Source organism: Equus caballus, chromosome 1, assembly GCF_041296265.1.
Source record: "Equus caballus isolate H_3958 breed thoroughbred chromosome 1, TB-T2T, whole genome shotgun sequence".
In the NCBI taxonomy this organism is placed as follows: Eukaryota; Metazoa; Chordata; class Mammalia; order Perissodactyla; family Equidae; genus Equus; species Equus caballus.
The window spans coordinates 7,469,817-7,486,180 of NC_091684.1; the positions used below are offsets into that span (position 1 = coordinate 7,469,817).

The window sequence follows — 16,364 nt, forward strand, 5'->3', positions numbered from 1 at the left end:
TCACAGTTCTGACTTTTTCAGCCAGAAACATGTCACGCCTTCATTCTTTTATTTCCTTCAGTATACTTTTATAGTTTTCTTGACATAGGTCTAGCATATTTCATGTTAGATGTGTTCCTGGATGTTTTATAATTGTCTTGCCATTGTTGATTTATTTTCTCCTGATGTTTTCTAATTGATTAGTGCTGCTCTTTATGAAAGTTATTAATTCTTGAAGGTTGCTTTTGATTGTTATTACATTAGATTAATTAATCTAGATTAATTAAATTAGAACTACCAGCTCTCCTATTAGTACTAATGGTTTTCAGCTTAGACCCTCAGGTTTACAGGTAGATAGTCATATCGTCTGAAATAAGGAGAGTTTTGGCTCTTCCATTCCAGCTCCATGCCTCCTACTTCTTTATCTTACTGTGTTGGCAGCACCTCCATGATCTTAGGAATGCTTGTTTTCTTCTCAGGTTCAAAAGTTTCATTGTTTGGCATTTCAGATTTTGTCACAATAACTCTCATATGTAAAATTGCAAAGAAATCCAGAAGTCATGTAACATGTTTAGCAACTGCATGCTGGAAAAGATTTAACTCAAGCTTTTCCAAAGATAGAGGTCTTCAGAATTTTGCCCGTTTTATAAAAATCACAAAAGGAGCATTTTATTTATTTTGCTTCATTAAAATTTTTTAAATCATGTTTTAATATTTGATCATTTCACTTACACTATATTTATGGAATGAATTTATTTCTACAGCAGTTGGCTGAAGGTCTGTGTGAATAGAAGAGTCATTAAAATGCATGTATTTATATGATCTCACCTTTTAAATAATGTAGCAGCTGGAGGTGGCTTCCTTGATAGGAATCCTTTGCCCCTGTCATAAAACGCTGCTGCAGAGACGCCCGTTAACGACAATGAATCCTCGCTCACCCTCCCCACTGTGTTTAGTTTCCCAAACATGACGACCTTGTTTGTAGTATAAACACAACTTCACCTGCCTGTGATGAGTTCAGCCTGTCTCTGTTGTGGAATGGAACCCTGTGGTGGATTTTTTTTTACTTCATTCACAACAGTTTTACTTTTCCCACTAAATGCACTAATGCAAACTACAATAGAGTCACTGAGTATTTCAAAATGTGAAAAATGCTTCCGAAATGCCCCGCTGCGCCACTGGCGTGGAAAGGTGCCTCCTCGTCGCCTTGCTCAGCTCTGGGACTGCGGGAGCTGCCTCCAGGCTCTTTCTCCCCGTGGCCCTAGAGACACGGAGATTTAATAAACTTCAAAGCTAATTTCACTCCAGGCTCAGCTTTCTGCAGCAGAATTCTCTTGCCCATCAGCCAAGGACCAGTTCCTGGCTTCAGCTCAGCTGGCAATAGGCCTCCTATCAACATGGTAAATATTTCCTTGTGCCTCGGCTCTTTGGGTTTCCCTGCCCTGGTTGGCACTTAGCTCTGCTGTTAGTTACTGTGGGAGGAGACCCCTCCCTGTGAGGTGACGGGAAGACGTCTACAATGAGCAGAGGGAGACCAGCAAGGGGGTTAGGGGTGTGAACTTCTGTGGCATTCCAACTTGAGTTTGAATTCCAGCTCCTTTGCTCGGGAGCTGTGGGATGTCGGACAAGTTACTCCATTTCTCTAAGCCACAGCTTCCTTATTGTTAGCTACAGTGAATCATATACGGGGCTGCAGTGATGGCTAAACGAGACAGGGAAGTGGTACCCTATGGCAGTGTGTGGAAAGTGGGAGACATCAGTGTGAGTTTCCCAGGGCTGCCGAAACAAAGTACCACACCCTGGCGGGGCTTAAACAACAGAAATGTACTCTCTCAACGTTCTGGAGGCTGGGGGTCCAACATCAAGGTGTCGGCAGGGTGGGTTCCTTCTGAGGGCTGTGAGGCAGAAGCTGTTCCGTGCCTCTCCCTTGGCTTCTGGTGCCTTGCTGGCAATCTTTGATGTTCCTCGGCTTGTCGAAGCATCACCCCGATCTCTGCCTTCACCATCACATGGCGTTCTCCCTCTTCTCCTGGTGCATGCGTTTATGTCCAAATTTTCCCTTTTTATAAGGACACCAGTCATACTGGATTTGGGCCCACCCCAAAGACCTCACTTTAACCTCTGTAAGGACCCCATCTCCAAATAAGGTCATTCTGAGTTCCTGGGGGTTAGGACTTCAACATGAATTTTCCGGGGGGACACAATTCAACCCACAATATTCAATAAATATTATCAATTTCAAAATTTTCGATAATAAATCGAAACCTGGAGAATTGCCTCCAGATGAAAAAGACAGCAGCTTCTTTGCCAGGCCATGGACTTTCTTGAGTATCCAGAGAACTCTTTAGAAGGAAAAGAGTAAATTTCTGTTAAGCCGAGTTGCAGGGGAACTTGAAAAGTGGTGAGGAATCCCAGGATCTTAATCTTAGAGGAAAACAAGCTGTGCAGCTTAGACATGAGGCTTTTGTGCTCATCTGTCACTGGGAGAACACCCAGGGAGGAAAGAAGGGTGCTCCCTGCGAAGCGCTTTGCTTTGGCAGCTGCAGGCAATGGCTGCATCTATTAAAGATGTTCAGTTTCACAGGAGCCAGGTAACAGGCGGGAGTTTTGGGGGGCCGAGTTGCTAGGCAACAGCTTTCTCATTTCCTGGGAAAGCCATGAACCATCTCATTCCCCTCGTCTGAACGTCTCTTCTTTGGTAAAGGCTACGTTTAGAGAATTGATGACAATTGAGAGCTTTCTTTTTTTTGCAGGGGGAAGCATGTATATATGTAATCAGTTCACAAAATCTAAACATGATGCCCTGCTCTTGGAAGTGGCATGGTTGACGTTTTCTTTGTTGCTCCTTGCCTATTTTTCTTATTGAATTGTGTGCGGGCATCAGGGTGGTTTGACTATCGGTCCTTAGCAGCAGAAGTGGAAGTTAAGGATCTGTGGACTGCAAAGTTGAGGTGTGATATGGAGCCTTGCTCCTTTACTTTCAAATTTCAAGTGCTAGTGATAAAAAAGCAATTACCTGTTATCTTTTATTGGAAAAGAAGATAAGCGCCAAACCCACTTACATCCCTCTTTATTTTTACCTTCCTGTGTTTGTTTAATCTCAGGCGGTCCTATTCCAGCTTCTGAGGGCTTGGCAGGGTGATGGTAGACTTGCCAAATCCAGCCCTTGGAAGATTTTTGTTTCAGGGGAAACACGAAGGCCATGATAAGGACCTCAAACCTCCTTGCCCAGCCAGGCCTCTCTGGCGGCAGGATTTTTAGGGCTGCCTTTGACCAGCAGGCATTTTTATCAGACTCAGGCAGGGCTCTGAAAGAATTCAAGGGCAGTTTTGTCATTAAGAACACAAATATGGCTTTCTGCACTGGTCTGTGGTGGGCAGTCTGGGTGTTGATGGCACAGGTCTAGCACAGAGAGCAGGCACTCGGCACGATGGGTGCAATCTTCACTCTTTCCTTGGACAGATCGAGACTAGGGCTGATCACTGAGAGTGGCCGTGAGACGGTCTTAGGCACGTCTGCCACCGCATATTTACTGTGCCACTACCCCAGCCAACTCTCTCCTGACTTCAAGGTTGTATCAAGCCCCACGTCACAGAGGGAGGATGTTCTGTGCTCAACAGTGGGACCCCTTGTCCCTAGCTGAGGACCTGGTTCCAGAAGTCAGTGCACACTCATTCCCAGGGCAGCACCACTGCAGAGGTCCCTTGCAGAAACCTGTGACATGCAGAGTGGGCTTGCTCTCTCTCTGGCCAGGATCCTCTTGTAACCACAATGACCCCTTAGGGGCTGCACCTTTGTTCCACGTCAGTGGGGAGAAAAATACCAATCAAGATTCTGCTCCACCTGTCACCTAATGGTGGGTTCTGTAGTGACAGCTCAGGTTGTTCTTGGAGAAGAGAAACCACTGGCAAAGATTCTAATACTTACACCTGATGTGGCCCTGAGCCTGCGCGCACTAAAAGTTTAAGGGCAGCCATGCTTCATACGGGGTTTTTATGACTCATTGTTATTCATGCTGTGTTCCCTAATGAGGATGTTCCGAAGGGAGAGTCCTGACTGCGCGAGGCAGGAGGAGGCAGTGCTTCTCTGTTGCCTGCTAAAGAAATAACCATATTTTCTCCACATTTATTTCTAATGGGAAGATGTAAGACAGATTAAAGGAAAATGAAAAAAATCGCAAAGTTATTTTTAAAAAAATCTCTGTATATATAGTCAGAAAGCCTGCTGCTGTGGGTTTAAATTGAATACTTTTCTTGCTATTTCCTTTACATCCAGGAATTTCAAACAATGCAGTTGATTTATAGAGATCTGCGCACAATTTCATGTTTTGCAATCTCGTAGCAGGAATCTATTAAGAATGTTGTGATATGTTTGGGGATCTGTTGAGAAATTTCCGGGACTGAGGTGAAAATATGTGACCCTTCACATGAGCGTGATCTCAGACACTCTGAGCAAGCCACCTGGGCATCAGCTCCTTCACTGACAAGGTGGAAGTGGCCTGTTTTTGCTCCCAGGAGGAAGGAAAGTGCTATTATGGGTGGCTGTGGCTTTCACAGAGGCTTGCCATGGGAAACAGCTGTGTGCAGACCTGGCTGGGGTGTTGAAAGGCAGTGCCAGGTCCCCACGGTGTGGGTGCAAGATGAACAGGAGCTTCCCAAGAGTCCCAGCTCACCAGTTCCTCCCCATTTCTGTCAATTCGCTCAGGGGTAGGGGAAGCAGAATAAAAATGATGACAACAAGCAAACTTGGAATTCATTTTAGGAATTTGGACATTCTTAGTAGAAAAATGAAAGTCGTATGGACCTGGTGGCATTATCATCTTTTCTTCCTCTGAGAGTGAAAGAAAGATAAAAGAGCTGGATATGTCTCTTGGATCTTGGTTTATAGCACCAGTGATACTCCTATGAAAAGAGGGCCCATGTGTCCCAAACACTGCAATGGCCTCCGTTTGGCAGAACACCTTCCAGCCAGATCCAAAGGACTGACAGATTTGGAAAGAAAAATGCCCAGTTACATCTGTAGGGGCAGGCACAGTGGAGAACGGCAGATGTGGTGCCAAAGAAAAGGAAACGGGAGAGAGGAGATGCCCAGAAATTCTCAAGCAACAAAACCAGAGAAGTCATTTGGGCACCAAAAGTAGGCGTTCTGAGGCCTACATTGGTAGCACAGAATATGAGTAACCAAACAATCCTGGGTTTTGCAAGAGCATACCCCCAACATCTCCTGGGTGGGGTGGGGCCTTGATGGGAGGGGACTTGCACCCTGGACATGGAGGGCAGAAGTCGTCTCCAGGGAAGCCGATCTGGTGGGGCAAGAAGGGAATTTCTCAACGAGAGAGGGCACCTGTGGCTGGTCACTGCAAGGGAGGGTGAGGAGAGCAGACAGCAGATGCTTCCCTGTCACAGTGGGTCACTGCATTTCCTCCTCCTTCTTCTTTATAGGTAGATACATCTTGGGGGCTCTGGTCTAATCTGGTCCCCGCTCTTACAGGGATCCTGGCCTCAAGGAAAGGTGCCATGTGGACACCCTGGATTGGGCCCACCCCTGGAGAGCCAGCACTTGTAATTCAGCCCGCTTCAGCAAACATTTAGTTAGCTCTTATTCTTACTGGCAGCTGCCATTTCTTAGCTTCTACCATGTACCAGACGCTAGTGCTGAGAGCTTTCCATGCAGGAAGCAATTCCCACGGTGAGTGTGGTGCGTGTTCTCATTTCACATGTGGGAAGCGGGCTCTGCGAGGTTAACTTTGCTGAAGTCAAAGTTGGCGTCAGGTCCTGCAATGTTGAATTCATTCCTTGTTTCTTTATCTCCCCAAGTAGCAGATCAGGCAGTGGGGACACAAAGATGGAGGCTCCTGCCCCCAACAGGTTACAATCCAGCCAGGGGAGCAGCCGCCTACCCCTACAGTACAGTGTGAAAAAGTCCCCTGGAAACAGGACAACTGGTTTGTTTCTTCTAGGGGGGAAAACTTCCAGAGAGAAATGATTTGAGCTGGGCCTTAAATGATAACACAGATTTCCCCTGAGTTGAAAGGGACTTACTTCTATATTTAGAGGACTTAGGAAAGCTATTGCCTTGACCTCAGATTTGCAGAGCTGAAACGTGTCTGACTTGTCTGGAAGGAGATTTGAGCAGGGGCACATATGAATATCACCCACGAAGCTGAGAGAGAACCCCAGAACTCCACTGTCGGGAGTCCTGCTGGGTTGACATAAGGATTAGCAGTACAGTAGCAAGCTTTTTTTTTTTTTTAGAACACTTGCTTTGTGCTCATTCTGCATATGAGTCCTGACCCCACTTATTGGGGGTTGATCTGGGTGGACCCCACTCTCATAAAGCCCAGTGCAGGCTGCAGGCCCAAGTTCAGAGAACATGAGGGGGTTGTCTTCTGTGAGTTCCTGGGGCCCAGGAATTGCTGAGGAATGGAACAAGATGCAGTTGTGGTGTTGGACACTGGGAGAGGGGCCCCAGAGCTCAGCCTCCATGGCCTCCTGGAAGGTGATATTTGCATTGAGGCAGCAGCTCACCTACTGAGCATGGGAACCACCCAAGAGGATCATCATAAAGTTACCCACCTTAGGCAGATGGAGCCACAGGTCAAGTTAGAGATATGGGAGGCTGGGATGGGATGAGAAGGAAAGAAACCAGACTTAGCCCAGGCAGCCTGCTGGCACATCAGAGAAGGTGGAAGTCTGACCTAACTCCAGGGCCAAGTTACACGCACGACCAAGGAGTTAGGTGCCCCGGAGGTGGGGGTGGGCTGCCTGCCTTCACAAGTCACACACAGCTGCCCAGCAACCGGCCAAATAGGGGTTATTTCCAACCTAGTGAGGGCAGTTGAATATTTGGTAATTCCGTTTGATATAGGACTATTTGTCTTTTTATGTGGTGGGGGTTCACTATGTATCCTGGGCATCCGTCCTTTGTCAGAAATATGGTTTACACGTATTTTATCCCAGTCTGTGGCTTGCCTTTTCATTTTTCTTCACAATTTCTCCTCATGAGCAGGAGTTTTAAGCTTTGATGAAGTCTAATTTATCATTTTTTTTCTTTTATGGTTATTACTTTCTGGTTGCCGCGTAAGAAAACTTTGCCTATGCCTAATTCACAAAGATATTCTGCTATCTTTTCTTCTAAAAGCTTTATAGTTTTAACTTCAGGGTTAGGTCTGTGATTTCCCTCAAATTAATTCTCATGTATTGTAGGAGGTAAGGGTTGAGGTGCATTTTTTTCCCCCCAGGTGACTATCCGGTTGTTCCAGCAGCATTCCTGGGATCAATTCTACTTGTTTGGGATGAATTGATCCTGTTTGATCTTGTTGGGTTCTATTTAATAATCTTTTGTTAAGAACGTTTGTGTCTGTGTCAGGTTTTCTCAGCCTCACAGTGTTGACACGTGGGTTGGAGAAGTCTCTGTAGTGGGACGGTCCTGTGCATCGTAGGATGTTTAGCAGCAGCCCTGGGCTCTACCTGATAGCTGCCAGTAGCACCCCCGCTCCTGCCCTACCAAGTTGTGACACCCAAAAGTACCTCCAGACACTGCCAAATGGGAGGCAAAATCACCCCTAGTTGGGAACCACTGGTTTATGTTCATGAGGGATATTGATCTGTCATTTTCCTTCCATTTTTTTGTGATGTCACTGTCAGGGTTTGCTATAAGGCTTATGTTATTCTCTCAAGAGTTTTGTAGTGTTGTTTTTTTTCTTCCTTACATTTTTGAGAGAATTCATCTTTCTTGGATATGCCTGCAAGCTGCCTGGACTAAGGTTTCGTTTTCTCTCATCTCATTCTATCCCAGACTCTCATTTCTTTGTCTCCAGTAAAAGCCATCTGGGCCTGGAGCTTTCTTTATGAGAAGGTTTTTGATAATGAGTCAATTCCTTTAATAGCTATAAAACAGTTAAGATTTTCTGTTTCATCTTGTGTCAGTTTTGCTAAGTTGTATTTTTTTTTAAGCAATTTGTACATCTTTTCTATGTCGTTGAATTTATTCACATAACATTTATTCACAATGTTTCCTTATTATCCTTTTCATGTCTGTAGGCTCTGTAGTAATAACACCTCTTTCATTCTTGATAAGAACTATTTGTATGTGTTTTTAATTTTTTTCTTGAGTGATTTTGTTGACTTTTTTCCCCAGAGAACCCTCTTTTGGTTTTGTTATTTTTTTTTCGTTGTTTTTCCCCCTATTGTTCCATTGATTTCTTCTCTTATTTTGATTTGCTTTTGTCATCCATGTTAACTTGTGTGTATGTAATTTATTTATTTTTACTGCTGGAGAGTTGACTGTCTCACAATTTATTTATAAATTCTATCAGAGAACATTTTGGTTGTTTCTGTTTTTTGGCCATTAAAAACAATGGTGCTATGAGCAGTCTTATACATCCTGGTCCAGATGTGCATGCGTTTCTTTTACATACTTACTTTATTTATCTTATGATGTATTTTTTTTCACTTTAGTATAGCTGAAATCAGAATGTGTACTAAAAGTAATGGCATCTTGGAGTATAATTACCAGCTTTTTTTTCCCCTTTCTTGGTGACACATAAAATAATGGTACATCTTACAATCAGTAGAATGATAGATTTTGATAAAATACTGTAAATAAGAGCAAAATTGCTCATCACCTTTGACAGGTTACTTTTCACAGTGGTTTTATCAGTTCATGCTTGCCAGTCATGCACGGGGGAGTTGCTTATCTTCACCAATATTTGGTATTGTTGATTTTTTGGCCAATCAGGTAGGTGTGAAACAGTCTTTTATTGTGATTTTATTGTCATTTCTCTACTTACTAACGAGGTTGAATATCTTTTCGGATGCTTAGTGACCATTCCTCTTCTGACAAATGCTGCTTCTGTCTTTGCCTATTTTCTCATTGGGTTCCTAGTCTTTCTCAAATTAATTTACAGGAGGTTTGTTTTGTTTTGTTTTGTTTTGTTTTGTTTTTATTGTTGATACTAAACCTTTCTTTGTCTATGGTATAGGTTACAAATATCTTTCTAATTTGTAGCTTGCCTTCTCTCTTGATCAAATCTATAGATGATGAGAAATTCTTAAAATATTTGAATTTGGTCACCAGAGAGGAGGGGGATGGGGAGATGGGCGAAATAAGTGAAGGGGATTAAGAGGTACAAACTTCCAGTTATACAATGAATAAGTCACATGGATGTAATGTATAGCATAGAGAATATAGTCAATAATATTGTAATAAGTTTTTATGGTGACAGGTGGTTACTAGACTTGCCATGGTGATCATTCTGTAATGTATATAGCTGTCAAATCACTATGTTATACACCTGAAATTGATATAATATTGTATATCAACTGTACTCCAATTTAAAAAACTAAAAATAAAAATTCATTTTTTAGGAAAAAATTAAAATCCTTGAATTTATCAAACTTTTCTTCAGTAGTGTTTGCTTTGGAAACATTTTAAAGATACTCTTTTGTCCCCAGGATCTTAAAGATATTAACTATTGTCTCTTAACAATTTTAACATTTTTTTCTTTCATAGGTAAGGTTTTTGATTATCTGGAGTTAATTTGTGGGTATGGTAAGAAGTAGGGAATTGACTTTGGTTTGTAAAATAACGATAATTGTCCCAACATCATTTATGATATTTTGTTTTTCCTGCATGTATCCACAATATACTGTGAATGCATGCAATGAGTCCACATCACCTCATTATTTTTCACATTTCCATGTATGTGAGGGTCTCTTTCTGGCTTTCTTATTCTTTTCCGCTAGTCTGTCTTTGTTTATTCCTATAACAATAGACTACCTTTTTCTACATCTTTAAAGTAAATTTTGATATCTGATAGGGCAAAGTCCTCTGCCTTGACTATCTGTGTGTGTCTTTATCCAAATTGCAGCTTTATTGATATTCCTGTCTAACTAGGTTTGACATATCCCATCACACACACACAAAGAGGCTGCTGTCATCTGGGCATCTCAGAGAATCTGCAGTAAGCTGGGAATCAGTGACTAGGTTATGGGAGAAGCCTCCCATCCCAGGAGGTGGGAATACTCTTCTAGAAGGACTTGAGAGTCCTTGAGACGGACTTGAGAGGACCTGTGAGATGAGGTTGGAATTGCTGAACTCATTTTGCAGATGAGGAAACAAGAGAAGGGAAATGACTTGTTCAGTTCACCCAGCCAGTCGAGGGTGGGGCTGGCCGGGGGTGCAGCTCGGTTCGGTGTGTTTCCACTGCGGTACTGCTGACCTCAAAACAGAGCAGCGCTCTCCTGATCCCAAACCTCATTTGTTCAGGGAGATTTGCGCCCAGCCCTCGGAAGAGTTCTTGAGACTAGCAGTTTCACCCTTCATCCAGTTTCAGGTTCAGCCCCGCCCAGTCCCACTGGACCTGTTTTTCAAGCAGCAAGAGCTACTGTCCTCCTTTCTTCTTCCCAACACTTCGTCATTTACTTCTTTATTCTACTTTTTAATTATCTGTGCTTATGCTTCTCAAATTCCCCCAGATTGGTAAGTGTGTGTATTATCCCTCTCTTATGCCTAGACACCTGGAAATGCTAAATCTTGGTGTTTACTTCTTTTTACATCCTGAGACCTGGTGGACCCACTACCGGTGGCTTCTCCGGCCCCTCTCCTTTCGTGTCTCTGCAAGTACAGAGGGAGGAAAGGCTGTGCTGGGGAGCTGGCAGGAGACATGTAATTACTGAAGCTAATGCTTTGTCTCTCTCTAAAGTTCAAGTTCATTAGTGAAACTTCTTTTATCTTGTCATTCTGGTTTCTGATGAGCAGGTACTTATTTTGCAATCAAGAGTAAAAATGTTGAATTATAATAGTAACCGGCATCATTAACTTTTGCTGGAATGTTAAGCTGCGTGTAAGCTCCACGAGGGCAGAGATTTTTCTGCCTGTTTTGCTCATTGCTGTGACTCTCGGGTCCAGACCAGTGTCTGGCCCATGTTTGAGGCAACAAGAACATTTGCTGGATAAAGAAAGAAATGAATTTTATTGGGTGCTTCCCATATGCCAAGCCACAAGCTAAAGATTTTCAGTGCGTCTTCTCTCTTCATTCTCATAACAATCCAGTGAAATAGATACCATGATCCCTCTTTTGCACATGAGAAAATTAAGGCATAGAGAAGTTATGTGACTTGTCTAAGTCACAAACTTCATAAGTGGTGAAGCTAGATTCAAGTCCACATCTGTGGGATGCCAAAGAACATTCTCTTAGCATCTATGCAATAAAGCTATCATCAAAGGTACGTAGATATGAGATGCTGCCTTAACGAAGTCTGAGAATCGTTGTTCCTTTCACTTACTGATGGGGGGGGGATGGGAGGCATCATTAAGTGTCTTTTTCCTAGAGATGCTATAAAAAGACAAATAACCCAATTTAAAAATGAGCAAAAGATCTGAATACACATTTCTCCAAATAAGGTATACAAATGGCCAACAAGTACATGAAAAGATGCACAACATTCTTAGTCATTAGGGAAATGCAAATCAAAACCACAATGAGGTTCTACGTCATACCGACTAGGACGGCTATAATAAAAAAGATGGGCAATAACGAGCGCTGGCAAAGATGGGGAAAAAATGGAACCCTCATACATTGCTAGTGGGAATGTAAAATGGTGCAGTCACTTTGGAAAACAGTTTGACATTTCCTCAAAAAATTAAACATGGAGTTACCATATGACCCAACAGTTCCATTTCTAGGTATGTACCCATGAGAAGGAAAACCTAAGTCCACATAAAACCTTGTACACGATGTCCGTAGCAGCATTGTTCATTATAACCAAAAAGTGGAAACAACCCAAATGCCCATCAGCTGATGAATAGATGCACGATATGTGGTCTAAGCATGCAATATGAATATGAATACAAACGAATATTATTCAGCCATAGAAATCTGAAACATGCTACAACATGAATGAACTTTGAAAACGTGATGCTCAGTGAAAGCCAGACACAAAAGCCCACGTATTGTATGGTTCCATTTATATGAAATGTCTAGAATAGGCAAATCCAAGAAATGTATATTAGTGGTGTCCAGGGATGTGGAGTAATGGGTATGGGGCTTCTATTGGGGTTGGTGAAAACATTCTGGAATTAAACAGTGGTGATGGTCGCACAACTTTGTGAATATACAGAAACCATTGAATTGTACACTTTAAAGGGTGGACTTTATGGTATGTGAATTATATCTCAAAAGCTGTTATTTAAAAAAAACAAAAAGTGAACAGCAGAGAGAGCTGCTCAGCCCAGCCAGATGGGGTGTGGTCAGAAGATAACTTGACTGGGAGCCAGGGATCTGGGGTCTTTATTGGGGTCACACTTGACTGAGCTGGTCTGACTCTGTCACTTGCCAGCTGGGAGCTCCTTCCGCAAGCCCTGATTCTCTCTGAGCCTCTGTTTCCTTTTTCTGTAAAGTGGCAGGTGTGGACAAGCCAATATTTAGGGCGGCCTTTGATTCTTATGCGCCTTCACATTTAAGGCGACAGTTTCCCTGGTTCTCGCCTAAGTTTAGGCTCTGTTACAGCAGGAGGGACTAGTGGAGGACACAGGGTGCTAGGATCTTTGCTCCATTAAACAACAACAACAGAAAGCCAAAACAACTCAAAAAACACAGCAGGGGAGAAGAGCAACCACCTTCTAATTGCGCAGCACAGCACAGTACCACTTTGGTTTTCTAAGTAGGGATACAGGATAAAGGCAGTAGTGTGTGTGAGCATCTTCGAGCCTGGGTTTTTCCCCTAATGCTGGCTCTCAGATCTGGTCCGGTGACAGCGGCTCTCTCCTCAGACCCCTGATGTGCAGTGTGTGGCTAATGGCTCCTATAATGAGAGATTTACGACTTGGAGCTTTCAGACCCAGCGCCAGCCTCATTTGTCCAGCTCATGGCGGAGCCTGTAATCATCTCTGTGGGCTCCTGCTCCAGGCTCCAGACAGGCTCTGGCAAGTCAGCCGAAGGGATGAGAAGCAAGAAGCTGCACAGACCCACAAGCTAGAGTCACGTTGCTCCTCGTGAAGGAGAGGAAATCCATGCTGACATCTTATGAAAATATTTTTGTAGCTTGTTTACGTAAAGAACCCTGAGCTGACAGCTTCCCTTGGTCTCACTGGAGTGCGTGGCTTTGTGGCTGGGCTGGATGCAGCTCCAGGTCCCTTTGCAGGAGGTTTTAAAGACGCCCCATTTTCCTTCATTGTGTATTTGTTGTTACCCAGCACTGAATTAAAAGCAAATAGTCCACCCTTTCTCAGCCTATTGAAAGCTGCCTACATAACAAGTTGGGTGATTGGGATCCTGTTGCAGCCTGGATCTCATCGAGGGGAAGCTGGGGGCTCTCTTTCTGGTCACCATTGTTGATAACAAGGTCCCAGTCTTCTGCCAGCCACCTGTGAAGGCAGCAATGGTCACCTCTGAAATCAAACCACTCCCTGACTTTCAATACAAGGTAATAATGATTCTTGTTCAGTGAGCTTGATGTTCCTTGAAGAAGAGAGTGCATAATGATGCAAATGATGCCATTTTCCACTTTACGAAAGAAGCAAGCTAAAGTGGAGCTGCCGCTCTCTCACACACACCCTCCCTCAAATGTTCCCAACACCTCAAGGCCCACACATTGTGGGACAAGAGCCGCTGGCAGAGCTGGATGCCATCCTGGAGGCCATGCAGGCCCCTGCACACTCCTCATGTCACAGATGGGGAAGCTGAGCCCGGAGACGAGCTGACCTCTCAATGTCACAGCTGAGATGGCAGGTCGCATCTGAGCCCAAAGTCTTTGCTGCCTGTCTGGACTCTTCCTGCCATGTCTTGCTGTCCCTTTTGAGGCCAAAAGAAAGGAAAAATTCTCACATTTCAACCTCTCCCACTGCTCTTTCTTGCTGCCCAAGCACAGCCCCTCTGCTTAGGGAGGCTGTGCACCCCCGGAACCCAGCAGAACTCTTGCTTCCTGCCCATGCCCTGGTTTTCTCTGACCTGGGCTGCCTCTCAGCTTGTGGAGTCTTTCCTGAAAGGGGATATGCATTCTCTTCCTTTCATGTTGAAGCCCGCGTTCAAGGTGTTTGGGTTACATGATGGAGACCACCTGTGTTTAACTGCCGACCTCTGTCAAGGACTTAAAACAAGACTGCCCCCTCTCCCTCTTCCCAACCCCCTCCCCACTGCATGGGGGTATGAAGGGAGGAAAGGATAATTTTTTAAAGATGGCTTTAAGATGACTACTAAAATTATCTATAATGTGTCTATCTCTTTGTCCTTCCTACCCCTCAATAAAGGACTCTAGAGTTTGCTAAGAAAATATTAGGTAATTAGACCAAGACAGGACACAGAATGAAAGGCAGAAGACAACCTGCAGAAAGAATTGAAAGCAGGGACTCAGAGTGTTATTTGCACACCTATGTTCAAAGCAGCATCTTCACAAGAGCCAAAAGGTGCAGGCAACCCCAGTGTCCACCAATGGATGAAGGGATAAACAAAATGGGGTCTATTCATACAGTACAATATTATTCAGTCTTCTAAAGGAAGAACATTCTGACACATGCCACAACATGGATGAACCTTGAGGACGTTATGCTAAGTGAAATAAGTCAGTCACAAAAGGACAAACCCTGTATGACTCCTCTTATCTGAGGTCCCTAGTGTGCTGAAAATCATAGAGACAGAGAGTAGAATGGTGGGTGACAGGAGCTGGAGACGGGGAAGAGGGGGTTATTGTTTAATGGAGGCAGAGTTTCGGTTTCACAAGACGAAAAAAGTTATGGAGAAGGATGATGGTGATGGTTGCACGACACTGTGAATGAACTTAATGCCACTGAACTGGACACTTCAAAATGGTTAAGATGGTACATTTCATGTTACGTGTATTTTACCACAATAAGAAAAAGACAGCCCGTAAGAGGAAATGATCAAGTCCACGTTGTGTTGAAAAAGGTCTCATTGTGTGTCTCATACTCCCACTGAGCTCTGAGCTCTTCCAACATGGGGACTCCTGGGCTGTCTTCAACTTTGTTACCCAAGCACCTAACTTAGCTCCTCAATATGTTACATTCTCAGTCAGTGTCTGCTGAACCGAGGTCATGGCCTGATGGCACTACGCCGTAAACGTGAGCAGGGCATTGCGGTTTACAGGATGCTGCACACAGGCATGCTCATATTTGGTTGCACAGTCCTTGCACCTAGTGGTCTTACGCTGTCCTCCAAGGGAGACCTCCACTCCAGCCACACAAAGGGCAGGTCTGGGGTGCCACGCTGGACACCAGGGGCCAGAGGCACGATGCTTCAGATTCCAGGTGTCTCGGAAGTCAGCTAGAGCCCAGGAGGCTACAAAATGAATTGACAGGCTTTTAAAACATCTTTATTACACATCGTAATTTTCTGAGAAAGATGAAAATTGTATGTAAAACTGTGGCTAATAATACATTTCATTTTTTCGAGGGCCCATTGTGGCAGGCACTATGCTGAGCTCGTGAAAACCTTTGTTTACTTCATGTCATAGTTCTTAGCCTTACAAAGCTTATGTCAGTATGCCTCTTTTGCTGAGGAACAGACAGAGGTTTGGAGGTTATGTGACCCGTCCAAGGTTGTAGGGCTAGCAGGTGGTAGCACCAAGTGTCACTCAGCCCTGTTGCCAAAGCCCAGGCTGCCCCATCAGCTTGAGAGCTTCGGAGGAGATGTTATCAGATCCTGCAGATTCTGCTCCATTTCCACCTGTTTCGCATGTACGGTGATCATTAATATTGCAAGCTTGAGGCTTAGTGGACGGGTGACACTTGGCAGCTTACTTAAATGAGGCTTACTTCCTCCCTGTACAATGGGGGTAATACTAATGCCCTCCTCAGAGGGCCACTGTGAGTGTTAGAGAAAGCACTTGTATCAGCCTCTGTCTCAAAGTGAGTGCACAACGAATTTTAGCCATTATGATGTAATAGTGACATTGACCAGACTCAAAGCACCTTGGGATTATCCAGTGAAATATACATTGGTCCCGTGTTTGTGAAACAGTTTACAAAGGTGCTGTCCATTTCTAGAACAACCCATGCTATCAACGCCTTGTCCCAGGGGATAAAACCACCCTCCCGATGGAATGGGGTATTTCATTTGAAAGGCAGTGAGTTGCTCAATTTGTCACGTCCCCCTTTGGCTTTGGCTGTTGGAAACTCACCCTTAGGTTGTGATTCCTCTGTGCCACTGCCCTCTTTAGCACAGGCTTTTTGGTTCAGTGATTTCTCCAGCTCATTACTTGCTTCTTTTATCACAGTTTTACCAGTTTGTATCTGTGTTGTTAATTATAAGCTACCTCAAATGTGGTTGGGTATAAATTATAAAACAATGTTCATTATAGCTTAGTGTCAAAAGTGTTTTATTAAATTGTATGAAAACCAATCGTTCTCGTTAATAGCTTGCATGATAA

At 43.9% G+C, this 16,364-nt stretch overlaps 1 protein-coding gene across 9 annotated transcripts in view; it reads left to right on the forward strand.

Annotated features, from left to right (window-relative positions):
* The window catches only part of C1H10orf90 (chromosome 1 C10orf90 homolog), a 215,883-nt gene that overhangs the window by 114,328 nt on the left and 85,191 nt on the right, over positions 1–16,364 (forward strand). Inside the window, exon 1 of one of the 9 annotated variants that reach the window (XM_070275572.1) lies at positions 15,934–16,061. The exons of 5 other annotated variants lie outside the window; for them this stretch is intronic. The gene's annotated coding sequence lies outside the window, so the exon portion shown is untranslated. Of the gene's footprint in view, positions 1–15,933; positions 16,062–16,364 lie in introns of those variants that run through there. 3 more of the 9 variants (XM_023637153.2, XM_070275558.1, XM_070275576.1) reach the window with 3 other exon arrangements.